This window comes from Abramis brama (assembly GCF_963993115.1).
Source record: "Abramis brama genome assembly, chromosome: 17".
In the NCBI taxonomy this organism is placed as follows: Eukaryota; Metazoa; Chordata; class Actinopteri; order Cypriniformes; family Leuciscidae; genus Abramis; species Abramis brama.
In genome coordinates, this window is record NC_139979.1 from 6,066,451 (window position 1) to 6,084,479 (window position 18,029).

Consider the following 18,029-nt stretch of genomic DNA (forward strand, 5'->3'; position numbering starts at 1 on the left):
CCCACAAAAATCTCGGGGACACGGAGGGCGCTCTCAAACCCAGCTCAGGACAAATGAGGGTAGTCCCCCCCGAAGCAGAGCGGTTAACACCTCTTTTTACAGTGCCCGTCTCTCTTCGGTGCCCTCAGGGGACCGTTCTGCCAACCCTGCCGCCTCCGGTGTTACAGGGCGCAGCGGTCTCCGGCGAGCACATATCTCAAGGACCACCCGGAAACGTAGTGGCCTCGGGATGCCCGCCCCCTCTGAGGAGGGTGTTAGAGCAGTCTGTTCAGTCGTTCCCTGCCGGTGCGCCGTTACAGGGCGACGAACCGACTACTCAACAACAACCAAATCCAGAAACCAGTCTCGAGAGGCTGGTACCTCTAGTAGAATCTTTGACAGCGTGGAAGCTACTGTCAAATGTTTCTCGTTGGGTCCTGCAGACCGTAGAAAAAGGGTATCAGATACAATTCAAGAAACGCCCACCTCGGTTTATGGGGGTCCTGCCCACAGTGGTGGGCCCCGAGCAGGTTCTGGTTATGGAACAGGAAGTAAACACTCTGTTAGAGAAAGGGGCCATAGAATATGTACCTCCCTCCAACAGGGAAACCGGGTTTTACAGCCGGTACTTCATAGTTCCAAAGAAGGACGGGGGATTGCGTCCCATTTTAGATCTTCGAGTTCTGAACGAGTCAGTCATGCAGCTCAAGTTCAAAATGTTAACATTGAGACAAATCGTGCCACAGATCAGGTCCGAGGACTGGTTTGTCACGATAGACGTCAAGGACGCATATTTCCATATTTCCATCCGTCCGTGTCATTGGAAGTTCCTGAGGTTTGCTTTCGGGGGCAAAGCATACCAATATCGAGTTCTTCCATTCGGCCTAGCTTTATCACCCCGCACTTTCACCAAATGCGTGGATGCAGCTCTGGCGCCCCTGCGCCTCCAGGGTATTCGCATCATGAACTACATCGACGATTGGTTGATTTTAGCTCAGTCGCATCAGATGGCGGTTCAACATCGAGATGTTGTTCTCGCCCATATGAAAGAGTTGGGGTTACGGCTGAACGCCAAGAAGAGTGTGCTTTCTCCACTCCAGAGGACCACTTTCTTAGGCGTGGTTTGGGATTCAGTGTCGATGCAGGCGCGCCTGTCACCGCCACGTATAGAGTCCATCCTTGCAGTTGTGAAAAGTGTAAAGCTAGGCCAGCTACTCACTGTCAAACAGTTCCAGAGACTGTTGGGTCTCATGGCGGCAGCTTCCAACGTGATACCTTTTGGACTGCTGCACATGAGGCCCCTGCAGTGGTGGCTCAGGACCAGGGGGTTTTCCCCGAGGGGCAACCCATTTCGCACGATCAAGGTCACGCGGCGATGCCTACGTGCCTTGGTTATGTGGAAGAAACCTTGGTTCCTGTCCCAGGGCCCAGTGTTGGGAGCTCCTTGTCGTCGCAAACTGCTAACGACGGATGCTTCCCTCACGGGTTGGGGAGCGATCCTGGAGGGTCGCTCATCTCAAGGTCTGTGGGAAGACCATCATCGTTCCTGGCATATCAATCGCCTAGAGATGTTAGCTGTCTTCCGGGCTCTGAGGAGCTTCATCACAGATCTCAGGGGACACCATGTGCTAGAACATATGGACAACACGTCGGTGGTCGCCTATATCAATCACCAAGGGGGTTTGCGCTCACGCCCATTATGCAATCTGGCACGCCATATCCTCTTGTGGTCCCAGGGGAAGCTGCTGTCTCTCAGGGCAGCTTACATCCCCGGGGTCCAGAATATAGGAGCAGACGCTCTGTCGAGACAGGGGCCGAGGCCCGGGGAATGGAGGCTCCACCCCGAGGTGGTGGAGCTGATATGGAGGGAGTTTGGCCAAGCTCAAGTGGATCTGTTTGCGTCTCGAGAGACGTCTCACTGTCCACTTTGGTTCTCCCTCACGCATCCAGCTCCTCTGGGATTGGATGCTATGGTACAGGCGTGGCCGAGGCTACGTCTGTACGCCTTTCCCCCAGTTGCTCTGCTCCCGGGAGTTCTGGAGAGAGTTCGCAGGGACCGGGTTTGCCTGCTTCTTATAGCCCCGCGGTGGCCGGGCAGAGTATGGTTTCCCGACCTTGTGTCCCTCCTCGACGGGCCTCCTCTGGAGCTACCTGTCAGGAGGGACCTTCTGTCCCAATCAGGGGGCTCGATTTTACACCCCCGACCAGAACTGTGGAAGCTGTGGGCTTGGCCTCTGAGGGGGCCCAGCTCATAGAGTCAGGTCTCTCAACTGAGGTTGTTGAGACCATTCTACAGTCCAGAGCTCCCTCCACGAGGAAACTTTATGCCCTGAAGTGGAGAGTTTTCACTTCTTGATGTAGTGACCGTCGGTTGGACCCAGTTAACTGCCCAGTTGGTACAGTGCTGGAGTTCCTGCAGGACCGGTTCACGGCAGGTCTTACCCCGTCCACTTTAAAGGTTTATGTGGCGGCCATAGGTGCTTACCACATTCCTTTGGGTGGAATGTCTGTGGGGAAAGACCCTTTGGTATCTCGTTTCCTTCGTGGCACTTGGAGGCTGAGGCCTGCAGTTCGCTCTAGGGTGCCACCATGGGATTTGTCCCTTGCGCTGCAAGGCCTTTCCCTGGCCCCCTTTGAGCCCATTGAGGAGGTTCCTGAGAAGTTCTTAACTCTGAAAGCTCTGTTCCTTCTTGCTATCTCTTCTCTCAAGAGAATAGGGGATCTGCAAGCATTGTCGGTTGCTCCGTCATGCTTAGAGTTTGCACCGGGTATGGTTAAAGCTTTTCTTCATCCGAGACCGGGTTATATCCCCAAGGTCCCCACTAATGTGGCCAGACCTATTGTTCTGCAGGCCTTTTGTCCTCCTCCCTTTCAGAATGCGGACCAGGAGGCTAATAATTTGCTTTGCCCAGTTCGGGCGTTAGACGCTTATGTCCACAGAGCTGCCCTGTGGCGTAAAAGTGATCAGTTGTTTGTATGCTTTGGGTCCCCCAACAAGGGAGGCCCAGTGTCTAAGCAAAGAATGAGCAAGTGGGTGGTTGAGGCTATCTCGCTTGCTTATGAGGCGGCTGGGCAGCCTTCTCCTTTGGCTGTCCGGTCGCACTCTACAAGGAGTATGGCGGCCTCTAAGGCCCTTATATCAGGAGTGTCTTTACAGGACGTCTGTGATGCGGCAGGTTGGTCCTCACCGCACACCTTCGTCAGGTTCTACTCCTTGGATCTAGACTCTGCTCCAGGGTCTCATGTTTTGTCTTCGTAGTGCTGCTCACCAGATTTCACACAGGACAGACATTTGTAGCTATGGAGGCGTTGGTATAGACGTTCCCCATAGCGTCAATCTCGACGCAACGCGAGTTCCCTTGAAAGGGAACGCCTCGGTTACGACTGTAACCTCGGTTCCCTGAAGAGGGAACGAGCGTTGCGTCGCCTTGCCATATCTCCTTCATGCCTGTCAGCACGACTTCAGACTTTACGAAGCTTTCGTTTTCTGTTTCGGGCCGGCTTTTATAGCTTCCTGGTACGTGACGTCACCCGCCTCTGACGTTCCGCCACACCATTGGACTGATTTTACATGTGCTTCAAGACGTCATCACGCAAAGCGTTCCCCATAGCGTCAATCTCGACGCAACGCTCGTTCCCTCTTCAGGGAACCGAGGTTACAGTCGTAACCGAGGCGTTTTAGTCACATGGTCAGGGAAAGGATAAAATAAGATTGAAACTGTTGCTCTGTCTCTTTGATGCTCTGGCTCTCTTCTTCTCTGGGTCCCTTTCTTGGGGCTCTCTTCTTATTCTTGGGGCTCTCTCCTTTTGCCTCCTCTTTTCTCTCTCTCTCTCTCTCTCTCTCTCTTAAACTGAGGAAATGTATAATTTTAAGGGAAAAATAAGTTGATTTTAAATTTCATGGCATCAACACATCTCAAAAAAGTTGGGACAAGGCCATGTTTACCACTGTGTGGCATCCCCTCTTCTTTTTATAACAGTCTGCAAACGTCTGGGGACTGAGGAGACAAGTTGCTCAAGTTTAGGAATAGGAATGTTGTCCCATTCTTGTCTAATACAGGCTTCTAGTTGCTCAACTGTCTTAGGTCTTCTTTGCCGCATCTTCCTCTTTATGATGCACCAAATGTTTCTATGGGTGAAAGATCTGGACTGCAGGCTGGCCATTTCAGTACCCGGATCCTTCTTCTACACAGCCATGATATTGTAATTGATGTAGTATGTGGTCTGGCATTGTCATGTTGGAAAATGCAAGGTCTTCCCTGAAAGAGACAACGTCTGGATGGAAGCATATGTTGTTCTAGAACTTGGATATACCTTTCAGCATTGATGGTGCCTTTCCAGATGTGTAAGCTGCCCATGCCACACGCACTCATGCAACCCCATACCATCAGAGATGCAGGCTTCTGAACTGAACGCTGATAACAACTTGGGTTGTCCTTGTCCTCTTTAGTCCGGATGACATGGTGTCCCAGTTTTCCAAAAAGAACTTAAAATTTTGATTCGTCTGACCACAGAACAGTTTTCCATTTTGCCACAGTCCATTTTAAATGAGCCTTGGCCCAGGGAAAACGCCTGTGCTTCTGGATCCTGTTTAGATATGGCTTCTTTTTTGACCCATAGAGTTTTAGCCGGCAACGGCGAATGGCACGGCGGATTGTGTTCACCGACAATGTTTTCTGAAAGTATTCCTGAGCCCATGTTGTGATTTCCATTACAGAAGCATTCCTGTATGTGATGCAGTGTCGTCTAAGGACCCGAAGATCACAGGCATCCATGGTTTTCCGGCCTTGACCCTTACGCACAGTGATTGTTCCAGATTCTCTGAATCTTTGGATGATATTATGCACTATAGATGATGATAACTTCAAACTCTTTGCAATTATTCTCTGAGAAACTCCTTTCTGATATTGCTCCACTATTTTTCGCCGCAGCATTGGTGGAATTGGTGATCCTCTGCCCATCTTGACTTCTGAGAGACACTGCCACTCTGAGAGGCTCTTTTTATACCCAATCATGTTGCCAATTGACCTAATAAGTTGCAAATTGGTCCTCCAGCTGTTCCCCTACATGTACATTTTACTTTTCCGCCCTCTTATTGCTACCTGTCCCAACTTTTTTGGAATGTGTAGCTCTCATGAAATCCAAAATGAGCCAAAATTTGGCATGACATTTCAAAATGTCACTTTCAACATTTGATATGTTATCAATATTCTATTGTGAATAAAATATAAGTTTATGAGATTTGTAAATTATTCCATTCCTTTTTTACTCACAATTTGTACAGTGTCCTAACTTTTTCTGATTTGGGGTTGTATTTTAAGTGTAACCATAACCATATTTTTCTACCATCTTGCTAATAATGTTTCTTTAGTCATCCGGCAGTCTTGCAGCTTGAACCACTGCAGGAATCCACCCTTACATGAGCACTCAAACACACCCAAACCAACAATTACTAAAAACACACAAAAACGGATTTTGCACGGGCACTTTGCACTAGTAATAATAAAGCAAGATACCCTGTTGAAATATGTGAGATGTGTGGATTATATAAACTGCAAAGGTAAAGTATAAATTAAAATGATTGTGACCTATATGGAGGGGGAGGAGAATTTATACGTGCATTACTTTTAGTTGATAAAACACTTCCACATTGGACACACCTGTGCATCCTCGCTCATGACTCCTCAGGAAGCCTCCTCACTCCTCGATCCTCGACTCCTCACGGTGCAATTAGAGAATTGAGATGTCCTTCAAGATGGCTAAGCTCGATCGGTTTCCAGGTCATAGGATGGAGGACGGAGAGAGGAGGGATATATTGAGAAGCACACAATGTGTTACTTGCCGATTCTTTATAATTATTTGTGAAATGTTCTAGCAATTGTTTCTACACCAAAAAAAATTTTTAATGCAGAGAGGATCGTTTTTTTGGGGGTTTTTTTGCCTACAGATACAATGTTGTCAAAATGATCACTATTTTCATGGATCCGTGAAAACGACTAAACACATGCTGCCAGGCCAGTAAATGGTGATGTAACTTTGTAAAACACTGCGCACAGACTGAACCATAGACTGTAAAAAAAGAAAATTGTACACGTTCAAAACTGAACACGTAATATGCATGCACATGACACCCTTTTCACAAATTCAAGTTTTTGTATTTTATATGGGGATGATAACGGTATCGTTTTTCAAAAACTTGCATTTTGAAACCCATTTTCAAAAGTTTGCATTTGGAGGCCTCTAAAACGGCTTTGTTGTGTAAATGAACGGCCAAACTGCATAAAAAGTTTTCTGTTATAGTTGGAAACGATGTCGTGTAAACCACCCCTGAGAAAGTGTAACTATAAATTCCACAGTGTTGCTTCTGTACTGAATGCGGTCAAACTGTGAAATCGGGGCCTTTCAGTTCACACGGTTCACCATAAAAGGCCAAGGTACTGAGAAAAGACTCACAATATTCGAACGGAAAAACAAAGAGCCATATCTAAAGAAGAGGGTGCAAGTGATCAGGCATGGCCCAGGCTTTATCTCCACTATATCCTCAGGGAAACAATACTGGAAATCATCATGCAGTCCATCCTGACAGCGTTCACCTCCAGCTCCATGCCCAGGGCCTGAATCACCACAACGAGCCTGTGGTCGTTGTTCAACCCCCTGTGTACCGGGCTCGCGCTCCACTGCCTGACCCTGAGCCCGATTACATGTGTTACTCAATATTTACCACGCTGTGCTGCTGCATCTGTCTGGGAGCTGTCGCACTTTGTTACTCTAGAGCTGTAAGTATTAATTTATTTACCTTTGAATGCTTTTTTTTTTTTAGGAAGATTTTTCATATTATGCAAGATTCAAATAAGATATTCATAATACCATTCAAAAGTTTGGGTCCGGTCTGTAAGATTTTTCTTACTGTTTTTGAAATTGTCTTGTGCTTAAGGCTGCATTAATTATTTTTTTTTTTTAAATACAGTAATTTTTTTTTCATTATCATCATTGAAAATGTATTATTTTTGTTGAAACAAAAATATTTTTTTTTTCAGTATTTAAAAAATATATAAAGTTTAAATTAACAGCATTTATTTGAAACAGAAATCTTTTATAGCATTATAAATGTTTTTACTGTCACTTTTGATCAATTTGATGTGTCCTTGCTAATAGATAATCTGGTTTACTTTAAAGCTTTGTGAAACATTGATAATATTTGAAATATTTATCTAAAACGGTAACACAGATTTAGATTTTTAAAAAAAATACATTGTTGCTTGTTATGGTATCATATAATTTGATGACTTGATGAAACACAATGAATAATCCACACTTATAAACATCGTGTTTTTATTTTGGGGGGCATAAATAATTATTATCTGATAGAACACAGATTATGTAATGCAGCGAACTATGTTTGTGAATTGATGTGATCTGTCATGTCATGTGTCTTTGATTTTTCATGTATTTATGAATATATATATGGTATGATTTCTGTTAGGGGTGGGGGAAAAAATCGATTCTTAGATGAATCGCGATGCGGGACGTGGACGATTCTGAATCGATTCACAAATGTCAAAAATCGTTTTTATATATATATATAAAAAAAAAAATATATATATATATATATATATATATATATATATATTTTTTTTTTTTTTTTTTTTTTTTTTACGTATATAATAACGTAACATTGACGGAACGCAAAAGGCGGAACTCTGAAGCGGACGTGCAGTGCGCGGACAGTCTGTGGCGTGCACATAACAGAGACACACACATAACAGACGCATGATGGCTGAGCGCCAAATCCGAACGGCACCCTCTTCGTTAAAAGCTAACGTATGGAAAATTGGCAATTTCATTGTGATCTATTTAGTATTTTTTTGTATGAGAGCTAATTTCTGTATTGTTTAGTTTTCACATCAATATGCTGTAAACCGATCTGTATGCAATATGTGCAATGCCAGTCACAAAAAGTTACATTTTGACTGTAAGTTGCTCTCTGCAGATGTTCATTCACTTTCTTTGTATAAGCTGTTTTTGATTGTGGTATACAGCAAACATTTCAAGTCATAACTCTTTATTATTTAGTGGTGTGTAAGAGCGACTTTGTATGTGACTAATTATTTAGAATATGCATAAGTCCACAAGCATTATATGAGAGCTGCTGGTACATAATTCTATATTTTTGAACTAAAACTGATTGTGAATTTGCTACAGCAAAATGTTTTTTGCCTGAAGGATTATATTGCTCATTGGAAATAACAAGAGGATGTTGGTTAGAAGTCTATTATTAAATGCTAGAGATTCAGAATATGCTGAAGTTTGTATTAATTTACTACAAGTATGCTGCTAGTACAGGCACACATTTATTTTCCTGTTGGTTCTCAGCAATGTTGGGACATATGCTGGCAAATGTAACCTTACAGTTGACTTGCCAAATCACTTCCATTTGTTTTATTAATAAAATTAATATAGGAAGTATTGGAAGTAAGTTCGTTATGGGTCATCATAAATACTTTGCTTTAAAAGTACCAAGTAGTAATTTCTTTTTTTTAATAATCGTTAATAATCGATAATCGTGACCCTCTGAATAATAATCTAATCGAATCGTGAGGTGCCTAGATATTCCCACCCCTAATTTTCAACCATTTTGTATTATGAAGAAGCACTTTATTTTTGTTCCAACTTATTTTATAGCTAGCTACTAATGAGTAGCAATTGAGAACCAGACAATGTTTTTGATAAAAGGCACTTACCTGAGAATTGAACTTAATAAATGTGAAAGACACTTTAATGTCTCCGTTTGTCATTCTGTATAGCAAAGCAGATGAGAGTAGATCATGATCAGAAACCTGATTAGAAATCATTATGAATAAAATCGAATTGTTTTGAATCGAAAATCTTTTTGAATCGAAAATCGATTTTGAATCGAATCGTGGCCTCAAGAATCGGAATCGAATTGAATCGTGAGATGGTAAAAGATTCCCACCCCTAATTACTGTTATATAATGTGTTGAAGATTGTGATACACTGCATTAGAATATTTACAGTAGATATTTTTTTTATGAAAGTTGTTCGATAACCCAGAATTTTTTTCCCCACTTGTCACTTTTTCTCTTCCACTGTCCAAAAATATATTTGTAGGGATATTTCCTTGGATTAAAAGTGCAAGCTATTTTTATGCACTCAACCTCAAAATCCACTTATTCTAATGTTTTGCGTATACAGTACTAATAAAATAATTTATAACATTATGCCATTGGCACATCTTCAATTTTGACCCCAATATTTTTTGCGTGTGTAAGTAAAGATCATGTTCCATGAAGATATTTAGTAAATTTCCTACCGTAAATATTTATTTTTGTGAGTGAATGCAGCACAATCGTGAACATTAATGAACAACTTTAAATCTTTTTTTTTTGCACCCTCAGATTCAAGATGTTCAAATAGTTGTATATCAGCCAAATATTGTCCTATCATAACAAACCATTCATCAATGGTAACCTTATCTGTTCAGCTTTCAGATGATGTATAAATCTCAATTTGACCGAATTTGACTCAAGATTGACCCATGTGACTTTTTGTGGTCCAGGTACATATTAGTGTGCCTGATATTAGTACAACATCACAGACTAGGATGTAAAATGTACAATCTTTTAATATTACAAACAGTGTTAGACAGCTAGACAAAATAATTTACTTGAGGTTATGACAAAAAATATATATTTATAAATGTCTAAAATGTGTCTATTAAAAAAATTAAAAATTTAAATTAAAAATGTAAAAATTAATTCAGTAAGTAAAAACATTTTACTTGAAATTTGAAATTAATGAAGGCTTGTTTCGTCCAGAGTTTTTGAATGAATCTCTTGAATGAATGATATAATGATAAATCAGTCACTGGATGCTACTGACATAGCAATGTAATAGATACAATCTCCATTTGAAGCGTGACGTTAGTTTCAAAAAATTATTTACTCATTGTTTATATCTAGACTATTCACCTTATTTTCCATGACAACAAGGGCGACGCCATTACGCTCATTTTGTCATCTTACTTCCGGCTAAGCGGGACTTCAACTTCCGGCTGAAAGGACCTACGCTAGTTTCTAGCGTAATTCTGTAGTTGTAACGGTAAAATATGTTAAGTATTATATGCTCAGTTAGGGGCTGACATAACAATTGGATTAAGAGGATAGAACAATTTAACCAACGGTGTTACGAACACAATGTAGGCTAAAGCGATCGGAATGTTGTGGTGTACTTTACGATTTACACGAGGAGCACCTGAGGCAATGGCGGAAGGCGCTAAACTTGAAGTGCTCACCCAAGCGCTGTGTGTTCGTACCATTTTATGGACGGGGAGCAGACTGACGAACGAACACCCTTACCCTGAGTAAAGGCTCGGCTACGATGTTCTGGTAAAGAAGTCCCGGCGGGTGCTGAACAGGTTGTCAGATTCAGGTAAGCTAACTTACTAACTGTTGTTTCCTAACTTACCTATCTAATATGTGCTTGTTAGCCTAACGTTAGATGAAGTCCGTTCTATGAATACATTTAAGATTAGTAACGAGCCGTTCACAAAATACAACGAATCTTGCATGATTACCATTGGCCAACTAACGTTATATGTCATATTTCTTATATTTCGTTTAGGCTATTTTGTGATATGTCGACCTAAGGGTCTGAAATAAAGAATGAATGATTATTCACGATAGTACAATATATTATGGTACATTACAGTCTTACAATAGCTCACATTATTCCTGTAAGCAGGCCAGCTAGCTACATATTATTCAGATATTGATATTGACCTACGTAGAGTTAGGAGATTGTGTGTATACTGTCTCGTTTTTAATGCATCTCTCTTTTTCACACTGTTCTAAGTATGAGTGCCATCATAAATTAATTAATTCTCATTTTAAGTACTAATTTAAATCTACATTTTAAGTACTAATTTAAATCTAATTTAAAAAGTACTATTTAAATCTATTTTAAGTACTAATGTAAAAATGTTTATGGTTCTATTATTTCCATAGATCATCGATGAGCGTCAGTGTTGCAGTGGACAACTGTGAGGAGGATCACAGCCACATGCCCCAGACCTGTGATGCAGAAACACAATGGGAGGATCCATCTGTCTCTGACCACAACTACGCTCCAAAATCTCAACTCTGCTGAGAAACGACCACCTTTGTCAGCTCTACACAGGGTCGACATTGATGCATTCCACTCAGTTGCTGAGCACCTTACCAATTCATACACCAACAGCTTTCAGCTACACACTTGGTATCAGCTCCTGATGACTCTGATGAAGCTGCGTCTTAAAGGGTTAGTTCACCCAAAAATGAAAACTCTGTCAGTAATTACTCTCCCTCATGTTGTTCCAACCCCGTAAGACCTTCGTTCATCTTCGGAACACAAATTAAGATATTTTTGATTAAACTGAGAGCTGTCTCACTCCTCCATTTTTTTTTATTATTATTTTTTCTTTCTTAATTTGTGTTCCGAAGATGAACGAAGGTCTTACGGGGTTGGAACAACATGAGGGTGAGTAATTACTGACATCATTTTCATTTTTGGGTGAACTAACCCTTTAATTTATTAATTTATCTTGATGAAAGGTTTGGTGTTTCTCAGTTCATTGTAAGCAAGGTGATTTCGCGTTGGCTTGACATCATGGAGAAGTGTTTCAGAGAGCAGTTTCCAAACACAACATGTAGAGCACAATATATCAAAATATCGCAAATGTATATATCGCAATATGCATCATTTTTTTTTGCTTTAATCAGTTTATATAATTTATACAGTGAAAAACTAAGCAGTGTTTTACTTTTACATTTGATTATTCAGTTTCTGTTGTTAAATAGACCTAATGTAGGATAACCTGAACCCTGTGGTTTACACTGATGTTAAAATAACACATCTTATATACAGTAAAACACTGATGTTCACTTTCACAAGTTGAAGGGATGTTTTCTTGTCACAAAAGAATGTGAAACACATATGTAGGTTATATAATTTTAAATCTAATTTAAGTTAATTTTATATACTTTAAGCATTATCGTATCGAATATCGCATTGTTTAATGAGTTATCGCATTTTTCTTCAATATCGTGCACTTAATAACCTTGTCCAGGTGATGAAGTATTGGCAGACAGGCTTCACCATTACCGATCTCCTCTATGAAAGGAAGGTCAAACTTGTCCTCCTTGTGAATCTTGTAAAACAGATGTTAACTGTTATGAACATTTATTTTTATAAACCTTTACAATGACCAGATGTTACCTGTTATGAAGTTTTTTTTAATAAACCTTTACAGTGTGAGCAGATGTTACCTGTTATGAATAGTTATTTGTATAAACCTTTACAGTGTGAGCAGATGTTACCTGTTATGAATAGTTATTTGTATAAACCTTTACAGTGTGAGCAGATGTTACCTGTTATGAATAGTTATTTGTATAAACCTTTACAGTGTGAGCAGATGTTACCTGTTATGAATAGTTATTTGTATAAACCTTTACAGTGTGAGCAGATGTTACCTGTTATGAATAGTTATTTGTATAAACCTTTACAGTGTGAGCAGATTTTACCTGTTATGAAGTTATTTTTATAAACCTTTACAGTGTGAGCAGATTTTACCTGTCGGTCATTTATTATAAAACAATATAATGTGAGCTCTGTAGATTCCCCTTAAAACTTAAATGAATCAAGTCTTCTAGTTAGAAGGAATAAGTCACGTCAAGTTTGCAAATGAACACCATCTTGGTTTATTACTTATGAAATTTGAATGGTGAAATGTATTTACACGAAGGTCAGTAGAAGGTGTCTCTAGCTTCCTGAAAACATCAAACACTTCTTACAACTGATTTTATACAACTTATTTAATCGTTCATATTTAACCAATTACCTAATCTCCTATCCTTAACCCTAAATATTCTCATTCCTTATTATTTACAAATATTTTTTTATTGCTGCTCCATCAACTCCTTCTGACAGGACGTAGTTAAATATTCCCATAGGATAACGTTACCTCTGGCCACGTTAACAATGACGATGAATGAGACAATATGAGACGAACTGATAGTCGTACGAAGTTTTCTCCGTGCTCCCAATTTAAAACATTTACGTTATTAACGTTATTTGTCATTTTGATAAAGTTTTGGCTAACTATAAACAATCTTCTAACTACTGAAATAGCTACCGGATGTGCCGTGTCAGTTTAGCGGAAGTCGGATGACAAAATGCGGAAGCGCGAAGTATTAAAAGTGGGCGGGGCGGAATAAGGTGAATAAACTTATATATAAAATATAAAGCAAAACAATGTTTTATTGTGTGTGTGTGTGTGTGTGTATACACACACACACAATAAAACATTGTTTTGCTTTATATTTTGCTTTATATATTGCATTACAAAATAACCTGGCACAAAAGCTTGTGCTGAGTTTTGCACAATGATAAATTAGCTGGGGTGGGCACTATGCAAAGTGTACACCCTAAACGAGTGTGTAAAGATTAATTATCTGTGCTTGTGCTGTGCACTATCTGTAAAAATTCAAAATTGATCATTTCACACAGTGAAGATCCCAAGAGAGTTATTTGCTTTGTTGGTCAAATACAAGCAAGCAGGTTCTTCACCCAAATTAACCTCAACCACAAAACTCATCGTGGTTTGTCATGTTTCTTGTAAGTATAGGCTACATCAGCTCAGGTGCATGCTTTTGGAAAGTCCTACAGTGCATCATGGAAAGCCACAATGCTCAAGGGGCTTTATGATGCTGAGCTCAAATCAGCATAAGCTTAACTCTCTGCAGGGGCGTCGGACTGGGGGTAAAACCAGTACTGATGACCATGGCCCCAAGGGGAGAGAGGGCCCTTGAAAAGTCTGGAATATATTTTATTTTATCTGGACATTTTCATCTCATAATTAAATTTAATAATGCTCAGTCAGATGAAATGTAAAGTTAGTGTATTGGCTGAATAAGTACATGTTGTTTACGAAAAAGTAAAGACTATCTAAGGTCTCACCAGAGCTTGTCTACAGAGAGCCTGCCCACTCCCTATTAAGTCCTATTGTAGTGTGTGATTTCTTTGCATCTCATTTCGAATACAACATTCAAATTACTAGACAAAAAATTATATCCTGAGAAAAGTGGATTTTGAGAGGTATAGCACCATTGATCTCCATTCATTCTGCACTCGTCCTGTGAGCGCCCTCATATGGAATCAGAGTGGAACTGCAACCAGTTCAGAAGCCGGAAGTTTACTAAGAGTGAAACTCATAGATATCATATAATAAAGGCTAGATGTCTCGTCCGCGCTGCTGGCCAATGGAGGTCGGCATCCACACACGGCGGCCATCTTACCACAGGGTGCTCGCTCACTCATAACATGGTGCATGTACTTTTAAATAACTATAACTTGCTCAATTTTCTACAGATTTTCAAACGGTTTGGTTTGTTATAAACATCAGAGATGTAGTTATGACACTGCATACATATGAATAATTATAACAATGGACTTCCATATGAAAGAATTATATCCACGTTAATAACGTTTGTAAGAAACCAAACCGTTTGTAAATCCGTCAAGATTTCAGCGAGATAAGAGGATTTGTGTGCGTCCTGATCACTCACCTTAATTCACAGCTTCCCTGTGGCAAGATGGCTGCCGGTGATGTCGGAAGTGACTCTGCCTTAAGACATCTAGCCTTTATATGATACCTATGGTGAAACTTATCGCCTTACATTCTCTGGTCTCACGGTCCCACCCCTTGCTAATGCGCCAAATGGTTTAGTCCATCTGCACGCATTTTGTTCATGTAAGTTAATTGAGGATCTAGTGGAGTAGCATCCTGTAGGTGTAACGCAGTTAGATGTAATGGGAAGGATGAGGCGCCGAGGTGGGAACCGGCGAACATTTAAATACTTATAGCCTACTTTAATAACGTAAAACAAAGATATATAAAACGAAAGTAAAAGACAGCAACCCTCACGGTCGACTGCTATCACATAGTAAAACACAAGTCCAGGCCTGTCCTCTCTCTCTTCTCCTCTGTCGTCGCTCCTATGCTTCCGCTCCTACGTGAGAGATACGAGTCCGGTGCGTCGCGCGTGTCGCTCATCCGCAATCACGCCACCGGCCTCGCACCGCTCTCTCGCGGCCCTCGCCTCGTCCTGCTCGCCACAGTAGGCTATCATGAAGACGTATTGATTTTCTCTGCTGTGACAATTGACAGCAAATATAAGTGTTTGAGTAGGCCTAATAGGGCATCTAAAAAAATATGGTCTTGGTTAGTTTTAGATGGGCAGTGCTGGTCTCTTACTGGTAATTTACTCTGCACTGTTCACTTCAGAAGCAAAGAGACAGAGGGCAATTTTTACTTTCTACATGCCTCTATAATGATAATTATGAGGTGAGTGATGCAGTTGTCATTAACAAAACAGTAACAATCTTGATCCCCCTTGACCCACACTGTAAAAAAATTGCTGTAGTTATGCAGCTGTTTGCCAGTAACTTACTGTGGATTTAAATTGATGTTATTTACTTGCAACAGTTTGTTCAAAGTTAAATGAACATTAAACATTAACAAGTCTTTGTTTTTACAGAATAAAACTATAAAATAGCAATCTAATGCAAAGCATTCTGGGAACCAGAAATCTTCATCAACCTTTTTCTGTTTTTTTTTCCTTCAGATTCTGGTTCCCAGAATGCTTTGCATGAGGCTGTTATTTTAGTTTTATTCTGTAAAGATAAAGACTTGTTAATGTTTAATGTTCATTTAACTTTGAACAAACTGTTGCCAGTAAATAATATCAATTTAAATCTACAGTAAGTTACTGGCAAGCAGCTGCCAGTAATACTGTAATTTCTACAGATTTTTTTTACAGTGCACACTCACATTTCCTCCATTCTATAAAGCTTAAAAATGTGTTGCTCTTCCTCTAAGCACTCTTGCTTGCAGCATATTGTGGTTTGTGGTACAGGTCTGATTTTCCAGTAATCTGTTTTTCAGCCTGTTGACATTTGCGATTTTACCTTTACTTTCACAGACTCTCAAAGCAAACGGGGCTGGACAGAGGGCTAAAGCAGCGAGCAACTCTCAAGCTGCACTCGTGCTGAACCATTTCGGTGTTGTTGTGGGCGCCATCATCCTTACGTTATATCTCCTCAACACCTATTACTTTGATGGAAAACTTTTATCTTTCTAAAGTTACCCCATGCTATGTTTTCATAATGTTGACTGAATCATTGTGCGATTCGTTTTTTGCTCTGTATGCAGATCTGGATAGTTTCATCACTGCATAAAATATATATTATAAGCAAAAAAAAAAATACGGGTACAATTTGCTTTTAATAAAAACAATGAAAGTGTCAACAGACAAAATGTATTTTGAAAATAAATGTTGTTTCATTTTTTAATTGTTGAAATAAATGCTTCAGAAGTACAATCTACATTGTTCATTCTCTATTTCTTAAAGTCTTTAAAATTTGTCCGATTTTGTGAATAATAAAAAATCCATGAACACCCATAAATTTACCAAAATGTATTTATACTTTTGTATATGTATAAATATTTAAATGGTATAAATACATTTATTTTATGCGGTTAAAATATGTCACGTATGTGTCAGTATTATCATTTTATCATGATATTAACTGCCTTTAAGATCACTGCGGGACAATGTTATAATGGATCCAAACTCTAGTTGACATACTCTGTAGTTACCTTAGAATGGGAAACCCGAGATAAAACAGAAAAGCAAATGGAAAATAATTTGCGTAGATGCTGTTCATAACATTATAAAGCAGTTCTGCAAAAAACAGTGATGTCATCATCATTCTTATCCAATAGTGTTAGTGCAGTCAGATCAATAATATTGTTGAATATATTAAGTGTTCCCAACTAAGCAAGCCAGAGGCGACAGTAACAAGGAACCAAAACTCTATCAGGTGACAGAACCTTGGGAGAAACCTTTTAATTATTTAGATAAGTTGATTTTTAAATATAAAAATATATACATTTTATTCTAAAATGCATATATATATATATATATATATATATATATATATATACATATATATATACACACACACACACACACATATACATACATACATACATATATATATATATATATATATATATATATATATATATATATATATATATATATATATATATATATATATATATACAGTGCAATGCATAAGTTAATACACCCATGCTAAAGTTGACTAAAAAGAGGAATAAAAAATCATATTTTGGAAATTGAACTTAATGCCTTAATTTAAAAAATTAGGAAAAATCCAACCTTTTAGGACACCAATTTTCTTTGTGAATGAATAATGTATCGTAAATAAATAAATGTTCTTCCTTAAAATACATGGTGCATAAGTGTGTACACCCCTATGTTAAATTCCCATAGAGGCAGGCAGATTTTTATTTTTAAGTATTTTTTTTAAATTAATTTTTAGGATACTATGCATCCTGATAAAGTTAGAGATTGGCATGGGGTACTTTCCATAAGATCATCTCTCAATGCAAATCAAACTAGCTTTTAGGCTAACTGAAATAAAATCATGCCAATCTCTAGGTATGGTGAAGGCTATGTGATGATGTGGGGCTATTTTAATTCCAAAGGCCAAGGGAACTTTATCAGGATGCATAGTATCCTAAAAATTAATTAAAAACAAATACTTAAAAATAAAAATCTGCCTGCCTCTATGGGAATTTAACATAGGGGTGTACACACTTATGCACCATGTATTTTAAGGAAGAACATTTATTTATTTACGATACATTATTCATTCACAAAGAAAATTGGTGTCCTAAAAGGTTGGATTTTTCCTAATTTTTTAAATTAAGGCATTAAGTTCAATTTCCAAAATATGATTTTTTATTCCTCTTTTTAGTCAACTTTAGCATGGGTGTATTAACTTATGCATTGCACTGTATATATATATATATATATATATTCCAAAAACCCATTAATCCACAAATAACCCCCAATGACTATCAAGCTGGCATCTGCGGTCAATACTGTGAAAATTATGTTTCTGTG

At 39.3% G+C, this 18,029-nt stretch overlaps 1 long non-coding RNA gene across 1 annotated transcript; it reads left to right on the forward strand.

Annotated features, from left to right (window-relative positions):
* The first annotated feature begins 10,289 nt into the window (after nt 1-10,289).
* Nucleotides 10,290-12,599, forward strand: LOC311067223. Its single transcript, XR_014603199.1, has 3 exons — nt 10,290-10,428; nt 11,004-12,287; nt 12,338-12,599. It is a non-coding gene; the product is annotated as an uncharacterized lncRNA (long non-coding RNA).
* The last annotated feature ends 5,430 nt before the right edge of the window (nt 12,600-18,029 follow it).